Here is a 10,338-nt window from a genome sequence, read left to right as displayed (position 1 = left end):
CCCTCTTCTACTCAAGGATATTGCTACAGCACTGTATTAGTCAGGGTTCTCTAGAGGGACAGAACTAATAGCATATATATGTATATATATATACACACACACACACATATACACACACATATATACACATATATACATATGTGTGTGTGTGTATATATATAGGAGTTTATTAACTATTAACTTACACGATCACAAGGTCCCACAATAGGTTTTCTGCAAGCTGAGGAGCAAGGAGAGAAAGTCTGAGTCCCAAAACTAAAGAACTTGCAGTCCGATTTTCTAGGGCAGGAAGCATCCAGCACAGGAGAAAGATGCAGGCTGGGAGGCTAGGCCCATCTCTCTTTTTCATGTTTTTCTGCCTGCTTTATATCTGCTGGCAGCTTATTAGATTGTGCCCACCAGACTAAGGGTGGATCTGCCTTCTCCAGCCCACCGACTCAAATGTTAATCTCTTTTGGCAACACCCTCACAGACACACCCAGGATCAATACTTTGTATCCTTCAATCCAATCACATTGACATGCAGTATTAACCGTCACAAGCACCTCTTCCTTCCTTCTGACATTTGCAATGTCTTACTGTCTACTGCAGCGTTCCTGTCACCTCGGCTCCCTTGCACTCAGAGTAAAAGCCAAATTCCTTACAGTGGCCTATGTGGCCCTTCACAATCCAACTGCCCCATCGGCTCTCTCTGACCTCACCTCCTGATTCTCTCTCCTTGCTCCCTTCCCTTCAGGCTCCCTGGCCTCCTTGTTGGTCCTCCAACCTTAGGACTTTTTTTTTTTTTTCCTGTCTGAGACGCTCTTCTCCGAGGTATCTGCTTGGCTGACTCCCTTACCTCCTTTCAGTCTTTGTTCAAATCTCACTTTTCATTGCGGCCTGCCTTGGCCACCCCAGTTAGAACTGCAACACCTCCTCCCCTAACTCCTGACCCCCTTCCCTCCTCTACCGTTTTTTAGTTTATCATCTGCCTTATTATATAGTTAGCTTGTTTATTATGTTTATTGCTGCTTGCCTCTCTGCATTAGCATGTGGGCTCCTTAAGGGCAGGTATCTTTGATTTGCTCACTGGTGTATTCTAGACATCTAAAACAGTCCTTGGCATAGAATAGGAGCTTGAGAAACCTTTGTTGAATGAGTGAGTATCTGCTGGTCCTATCCATGTGAACGCTTTTTTAGTTCTCTCCTCTTCTAATCCTTCTGGCCTGATTTCCTACAATATCTGGTCATATAATGGATAGCGTGCCATTTCTCACATATCATACAGCCCTTCCTCCCCATCACTCTATGGAGTTAACTTAGGTTCCAGTCACACAGACGTTCTGGCCATTTCCTGCACGTGCCATGCTCTTTTGCACTCCAGATTTCTGCCCTTGTTCCCTTTCCCTGGAGTGCTCTCCACTCCTTTGTCTGATGTGGACTTCTACTGAGGAGTCAGCCCAAATAACTTTTATTTTGTGAACACTTTCTGGAAGTTTCAGGCCCTACCCTAGGTATTAGAGGAGCGTGTGTGTAACTTTATTACAGGGGAAGAGACTGTCTTCCTCCTCTCTGTGGTGCCAGCACCTTCGCAGTGCTTGGTACTATGTGAATGAGTGCATGCTTGGTTCATCAGTAGAACTGACTAATGATAGAGGCGGTGGCTACTAACCAGCAAAGATTGTAGGCATAGCTCCTGCTCACGTTTGTCAGACCACATCTGGCTCTTGACATTTGCAACCCTTTTCTCCCTCTCCTGAGGCCCCTCCAGCAGCATCTGCTGACTTGTACCTGTGCTTCCACCACTAGGGTCGAGGAACATTGTTGACCACGGCAGAAGTGGCAGAAGAAACTCCTTTTCTTCAGCTTTGAGTCAAAATAATGCCAGCTCTATCTCTTGTGTCCTGAAAATTGGCTCTTTATTTATTTATTTTTTTTTAAATGAAAGACCTAGTTTTCACCTTGGGCTCTATTTTACTGCTCAGAAACAATTGTAGAATAAATCAATACAGTGCATTTCTGTTCACATTGTATTGGCTGGATCTAGTCATAACAGTCCATCTGATTGCAGGAGAGATTGTCAAATGTAGTTTAGCTGTATGTTCAGGAATAAGGAGGAGAAAGGGGATAGTAGGGGTACTAGGGTCCCCTCCACACCGTTTTATGGTAACTGTTAATATTTTCACAAGGAATAGATATTTCATTAATAGCTAGGGTATGGCTTTAATTGCTGTCTGGTTTACTCACTTCATAAACTAGGATGGAGGTCGTGGAAGAACAAACATTAGTTTTGACCTATAAGCTTAAACCCAAGCCCTTTCCTCTACTCCCATGTATGCCTGTTTAGTCTTCTGGGTAATACTATGCTAGTGGCTAAAGGAGAAATGAATTATAAAACCTCTTTACTATACCTGCTAGTTCTTTCAGGGATAGGGACTACTTGCAAGCGTTAAGGGACCAAATCCTGTCTAATTGCAACCATCATAATACTGAAAAGACAGAGGAGAGGAGAAAAAAGCTGTCTTAATCAGGAATATTGCAGTTGCAGGTGATAGAGGATTAGTTCATAACTTTATTTTAAAAAAGGATATTAATTTGCTTAAGTACCTGGGAAGTTCATGAGAGACAGCCAGCTTCAGGAACAGTTGGATCTAGTGCTTCAAATAAGGTTTCACTCTCTTTCTAGCTCTATCTCTCATCTCTATGCCTCTGTGCAGCTTAACCTTCAAGTAGTTTCTCTTCATGAATAGGTAAGATGACTGCTGGCAGCCCCAAATCATTGTATGTCTCATGGACTCTGGTAAAATACCAGGAAAGGCTGATTAGTCTGATTGACTTGTAAGCCCACTTCTGCACCTGTCACCATGGCTAGAGGGGTGGAGGAATCTATCAACTGGGCGTAAGGCAATGCAAAGGTCCTTCTGTGTGTTTCGGGGAGCACAGCTTGTGGGTATGTGAGTCCTACCTGAACTGAAGAGATTGTGCCATGTTGTTATAGAACGGGTAACTGGCGAAAAGAAGGGAACATAAAAAATAAATTTCCACAATAGAAGCAATCTGAAACAACCAGACTGTGGAATAGAGAGCTTTTGCCCTTTTTGTTACACAAATAAGCTCAATGGATGGTCATTTATAAATCCTGTACTTGAAGCTTCCCAACCACCTGGTCTTCTCATTTTCACTAGCTCTAGGGTTCCTCGTGGAACTCAGGTGCCTGTGTTCTGTGCTGTGATCACACTGATTGTTGATCGGTGGGTGAGTTAAATCCCACATCCTGAGCTTTCTTCATCTGCCATATCCCATTGCTGATTGCAGGTCAGGTTTAATTGTGTCCTGAATGTGGACAAAACCAGGGTTGGTACCTCTGTTTTTGGTGTAAGGGTGAGCTTGATTTTTGAGTATGTTAGTACGTAAGTGTTTCATCTAAGATGATGTATGAGGATTATGAGTACTTTTTTGTTGTTTAAGAATATGGTTTCTTTTGCTTGAATTAAGCCTTCAATGTAAAAATATTAATATTTTACACATTTTTGTCTGATGATAAATACATGTTTATTAAAGAAAATCCAGAAAATACGAAAGAACATAAAAAAGAAAAAAACTACAATTTCTCATCCCAGTGAGAATAATATTAAAATTGTGGTTGATTTTTAAATGCATGGTGTGTGTTTGTATGTATAACTAATTATAAAATTAAAACCATAGGATATATATATATATATATACACCTCATTTAAACCTGTCCTTAATATAGCATGTAATATTTTCATTCATTAAATAATCTTCTAAAGCATAATTTTTAATGGGTGCAGAGTTCATAATATATAAATGTTGATAAATGTATTTAATTCTCTTTTGGACATTTAGGTCATTTACAATTTTGTATTATAAATAATACTGTAATATGCATCTTTCATTTTTCAAATCTTTGATTGTGATTTAAGATAACTAATTCCTGCACACTGACTCCTGAATTGTTCTAGGATTTTTATACGTATTTAAGTTCATGTCAGAGAAATTGTACTGCTTTACACTTCTCGCAAGTATGAATCAGCATATACATTTCAGCATATAAATGTTACCTTTTCCCACAGTAGTAGCATTTAAAACTTGATAGGTTGATAAGGGAAAAAAAGTAACTGGCTTTTGTTTTAATTTATATACTTTGATTTCTGGTGAGTTTGCCTATTTTTTACATTTATTATCCATTTGTGTTTATTCTGCTAGATGTCTACTTATAGAAGACTGGGCTTATGTTTTTTTGGTATGTTCATCTTTTTCATTTTGAACAACCTTTTGGTGATAGACATACTGGCCTGAGAGTCAGAATTACTGAGTTCCGCAGTTTCCTTATCCATAAAATGGGGATAATGTCAGGTAGATCCGTAGTCTGTTCTAGTAGGTCTAAGTAGTCAAACATTAGCCTTTTCAGAAAGTTCAACCTGTACTTATTTTAATTCTCTCACAGGGAGTTTAAGAGACTCAAATGAGCTGAGTGCACAAATGCTTTATAAGCAACAAGAGCAAATCAAGGTAAGGAATTCACTATTTCATCCATAGTTATCTAGACACAGACATTTTACTTTCAATATCTCACTTATTTCTCACCACATATTCTTTTCCCCAGTTAGCAGGGGAGGAGAATAAGGCTCTGCCAGTTTAAGCCACACAGCTTATGAGGAGCAGAACCAGATGCTAGCCTGGGATGGCTGACCTCCTGTCCCACCATCTTTTCACTGTGGGATCCTGCTTCCCTCCAAGTCCTTTAAAAGGTGGATGAATTTACTTCCTCCCAGGCATAATCTACTTCAGTTGTGCACCCAGTAATAGACATTAACCAAAGCTGTGCAGACATAGTCTGGATCAGTATGGTGACCAACCAAGTCTCATTAGCAACATAAAGAGCATTATTGAGTAGTATTTATTTTCTTTGGAAATGATTATTTTTCAGAAACATGCAATTCTGGGTTCTGGGAAAGTGGAATCGTGGCCATCTTGGGTAACTGCTTAAGTCATCCTCATTTACAGTTGCTTACGTTATGATGAGGCAGATTCACAACTCTTAAAATGCAAGTTGGGAGAATGAAACTTTTAGCATTCTGAAATTTCCAAAGAGGTATCATGTTCTTCATCGTCCCTTTGCTCTCCATTCTGGGCATGTGAGAATAAACAAAATCCCTGGCAGAATAATATTTCTAGAAATATGAGGAAAAACTTAATTTCTTTCATTTTACATCCAGATGTTTTCCAGCAGGAAAGAAAATCTCCATAGAATGCAAGGTTCCCAAACAAATAAAACTTCCAAAAGAATCCTCCTTTTAGCAGATTACATTGTATTACTTGCAAACTAGCTGGTGAATAAAGGAAGCTTTGAAGTTTGCATAGTTAATCAAAAATGTTTTTTAGAGATAAACGACACATAATCTATCAACAAGTGTTTTTTGGGTATATCCTATGTTAGTTAATCTTTATATATAGTGTTTTAATACTCAAAGCAACATTTGGAATTTATGAACAAGACCCTGGACCAGGCAGCGTGGAGATGCCAGAATGAACAAGTCTTGGTCATTGACCTAGGTGGCCTTCTAATTTAGGAAAGGGGTTAAATCTAAGGCAAGAAATTTGTAATAAATGTTAGTACATGACAAATTTTATAAAAGAGAAACAAACAAAGTTCCACGGGAGAATACGGTGAGAAGAGATCATTTCTGCCTGGAGGATCATGGCAGACTCCAAGGAGGAGGTGGCGTATGGGATGGAAGGCTTTGGTCAGGCTGGGAGTGGGTAGAGGATTCCAGACAAAGGACATGGTAGAAGCAAAATCATGGGGTTGTCACAGCATGGGGGCAGGGAAGTCGGATAGGAGTGGTATCTGGCTGGCTGGTAGGTGGATGGGAGAATGGGAGCACCAGGAAAGTGAGCACTGTGGTGCTGCCATCAACTTGCTCCTTGCCACACTGCTAGTCCTTGGCACAAAGCCTTTCTCAGGAGGCTCAAGGATATTGATGAACTCAATAAATGAACAAATGAAAGAACAAGACCCAATGAACAATCAAGGAGCAAAAGCCTTCATGTTGGTGGCAGCACATTCTTCTGTCTAACTCACTGTCTGGGTACATTGGTATATTTACCTCTTACTACAGTAGAAGTACCCTCTTCAGTCTAGGGTTGGTTATGTGGAAAAAAATTAGTTGAAGAGGTGAACCATGGAAAAGTATGGATTTCCACCTTAAATGTTTTTAATTTATCTTAAATAAATGAACTCTAATTCACTATCTCTATTATTTTTATTATTACATAGGGCTAAGACTTTTCCTTTGTGTAAGCATCCACTGAAGGAAGCTCCTGCACCTCATTTTGAATAAACCACACCTGTAACTCAATAGCTATGATTTTACGATTTCTGGCTTACGTTCTTCTAATGCAGGAGGCAAACATAAATAAGCCTATGAAGCAATCTGAACGCAGAACCATTTCGGGCTTTTACTGTTTTACCCCAGTCCTGTGCAGTTGTCTTTCTCACACACCATTAGGCAATTTTTTGTTGTTGTTGTTGTTGTTTTTGTTTTTTTTAGCAATAGCCTTTACAAATTCTTTTCAAATCATTCCACTTAGTTTTCATGCAAACACTCTTTTTTTTCCCTGAACTTGTATTTCATCAGGTTACATAATATTGATCAAAATTATGTAATTATGATAACAAGGAAATTTGGAATAAGGAATCTGAGAACCATCACAACTACCTCTTGATCAGAGCATAATTGAGACCGTCAGAGCACAAACACAGGCTAAGTAGAGAGACCTCTTCTCTTAGACAGTTGCATGTGCCAAGGGCCTCAGCTGTGTGTCCTCCAGAGAGCTGGTTAATCCTGAGTTTAGAGAGCTTCTAGTGTTCCAGTAGCACCTTTTATCACAGTGCACTGAAACCTCGGCCAAAGCAGAGGCAGGTCATGCAAACCGGACATAAAGCTGGTCTGCCCTAGAGTACATCTGGGGTACCTTGCCTTAGAAATGCCAAGGGGATGCTCCTGTAACACTTTTAGTATCATGGGGTTCCATGGGGGTCCCCTCCAGCCGACTTCAGGAATGAAGCTCCAGGGTGTGTAATTGTTTTAGCATAAATCAATTCAAAGTGGGGAGGAAGGCTCTTGGGGATCATGGAACAGTGCTTGGCATGTTGCTAATATGTATTAAATAGCTCCAGATAAAAATGGACATGGCTTTCTGCTACAGTAGGCAGATTGCTTGACTGGGAGTTGAGTACTTGGAAGAGAAAAATGAAGGTTTCCAAGACTCTGGCTGGTGTCCTAGCAGACACAGATGAAGACTGTCCTAGCAGTCCTCACAGGCTGGTTCCCTGTGGGAAGGGAGGGAAGCCAGGTCCATCTGAGCATCTCAGGCCAATGCCCGGAGCCCTGACCCTGCAGAAAGCATGCAGAGTGACCTCATGGGGAGAAGATGGGTAGGGGTCAGGAGCCAGCAGTGTTGTCCTTTCTTATGCTTAACTGGCTACATAACCTAAAGAAAATTCCTTGATCCCTGAAAGTCTACTTTCTCTTCTTTTTCTGTAAAATGAGGGTAAACTGAAAGCATTTGTGAAAGTCAAAAGCTAAGAGTCATGCACTGTTCAAGACACTACAAGGCCATGGGGTTTCTTAAGATGTAAATCACTCAGTTCATTCAGGGGCAAGAGACATGCCCCCATCTGTCTCCTCAGCCTCCCTTCACTTACAGGAACTGAGGATGATCTGCCTGATGCCTGTCACACCATCCATCCACCCACCATGGCTAATTAGTGTTTCTGCCCTTGAAGATAATCCCACCCCTCAAGATTAGCCTTGGGATATGAAGATCATTGCCTGGAAGAATATGGTGAGTCAGGGAATTGAAATAACAGAGATTTTTTCCCCCTTATCTTCTGACTACACTGAGGATTTTAGATTCTTTTCACCAAACACCCTCAGTCTTCTATGAATACCCACCACCCCAGTCCTGCTAAAACCTCTTACCACAGAGCAGATGTTTAGAGCCACCCACCAGGGAATAAGCCTGGCCTTTCTGTGCATCAGGCTAACCTATCATGAAGTCAGACAGCAGAGCAGGCAAAATGGGGACCGAGGTCAGCCAGTGCAAAGCTCCCTCCAGGAACCCCAGGCTTTGCGATCTCCTGGAACCTTCCTGTGCGCCTCTGTTATGGGACGAGGAGTCCAACAAGCTTATCGTTGAGTCAGCTGGTGTAATGGCCCTTTATGGTGTGCAAAATGCCACCACCACCAGTAAAACAAGCAAAGGAAGAGCAAAACCTCCGTAACTAAAGAAATGATTTCTTTCCAAGTGGATGGTGTTTAAATCTGATAAGGAACAAGTAAACCCGTGGTTCTTCCTGGTTTGTAGTGACTCAGGCCCAGAATAAGGTTTAGAATGTGTTTCTGGAAGTGGTATAAAGGAAGGCTTTCTTTAAGGCCACCTTTGAGACCTGGGCAAGTAGAGGAGGGGTAGGAACTGGAGACCCAGGCCAGTGGATGGAGCTCTGAGGGCTGGCAGGGATGGAGGCCTGGGGCAGCAGGCACCGAGTGGCACTGCCATCTGGCTTTGGTTGCTGGGCTTTGGAAAGTAAGTTGGTGTTCTGAAGGCAAGGCAGGAGGGATCCCAGTGCCAGGGAACAGAGTAAATGAGAACTTGTCTCTAAGCCACGGATTCTGGAATTTCCCATAATTAACATTCCAGCTGAATATTCAAAAGGCCCGGGCTTTTGGTAGGCCTGTAAATTAAAATAGAATAAAGTATTTAGGGTCTACTTATGAGAGGTAATGATCTGGGAAACCATGACGTTTGTTATTTGTGAAATGTGACTCAGTTTTTGCATCTGTAAAGTGGCAATAGATTCAGAAATTTTTAAAATGTTAGTCCTGAGAGGGATCTTAGAGATAATTTAACTCTTTTTATTTTAGAGAAAAGGATCCTGAAGCCGGAGAGATTTGCTACTCTAATGGTATTAATATTAATAATGGTGTTGACTATGCTGAGTGTCTGAAGTATGTAAGCTCATTTAATCCTCACAAGTTCTTTCTGAATAGTTATTACTATTATCCCTACTTTACAGATGAGAAAACTGAGACTTAATAAGGTTGTGCATCTTGCCCAAGGCCACACAGCTCATAATGGGCATAACTGGAACTTGAGACCAAGTCAGCTGGATTCTAGATTCTGAGTCTTAGAGAAGTAACTCACAGCAGCTCATATAAAAAGTTTTCTTCACTTTAGGAGGCCGAGGCAGGCAGATCACTTGAAGTCAGGAGTTTGAGACCAGCCTGGCCAACATGGTGAAACCCTGTCTCTACTAAAAATGCAAAAAAAAATTAGCCAGGCTTGGTGGCGTGCACCTGTAATCCCAGCTACTCGGGAGGCTGAGGCAGAAGAATCACGTGAGCCTGGGAGACAGAAGTTGCAGTGAGCTGAGATTCGCCACTGCACTCCAGCCTGGGTGACAGAACAAGACTCTGTCTCGAAAACAAAAACAAAAACAAAAGAATATCTTTTATATCTCAAGGGTCCAGAGAGAACCATAAAGGTGTGAGGTGTGAGAGAAATAATGGGGATTCTCCACAGTCTGTACTGCCTTGTCTGGCGGGAATAGTAATAACTGACAGGAAGCTGACTGTGTGTCGGATATGGTATTAAGTTCTATACCTGGATTATGTTAATCATTTAATCCTCACTTCAACCTGTGAAATGCAAATTATTCTGGCACATGTTAAAGATGGTGAGGCAGACATTATTCACGGGGATCGTGGCCATAGGTATTGGGATCACTGCAACGGGGGCTTGCAGAAGAGGGGAGAGAGTAGACCTAACTCTTTCCCGGACAAGGACAAGTGGTTTATAAGCATGGAGTAGGGTGGGGGTCAGTGGATAGAAAATTACTAAGAGTGAACGTTGAGAATAAGGGGATTTCTGGCTAAACCAACTTGATGGGATCATTGTTGAAGGCAGACCAGGGTGATGGGGCAGTTTTTTTGACAGGGTTTTGCTCTTGTTACCCAGGCTGGAGTGCAATGGCTCGATCTGGGCTCACAGCAACCTCTGCCTCCTGGGTTCAAGCGATTCTCCTGACTCAGTTTCCCGAGTAGCGGGATTACAGGCGCCCGCCACCATACCTGGCTAATTTTCATAATTTTACTAGGGACAGTTCACCATGTTGGCTGGGCTGATCTCAAACTCCTGACCTCAGGTGATCTGCCCACCTCAGCTTCCCAAAGTGCTGGGATTACAGGAATGAGCCACTGGGCCTGGTCAAGGATTTTTGTTAGTAGGATTCTTGTTTAAAATGGATTCTGCAAAGACAGAGAGGGAAGCCCC

Source organism: Colobus angolensis, unplaced genomic scaffold (assembly GCF_000951035.1).
Source record: "Colobus angolensis palliatus isolate OR3802 unplaced genomic scaffold, Cang.pa_1.0 Scaffold41, whole genome shotgun sequence".
Classification (NCBI taxonomy): domain Eukaryota; kingdom Metazoa; phylum Chordata; class Mammalia; order Primates; family Cercopithecidae; genus Colobus; species Colobus angolensis.
The sequence above is the reverse complement of the archived record's forward strand: the minus strand, read 5'-3'. Positions refer to the sequence as shown.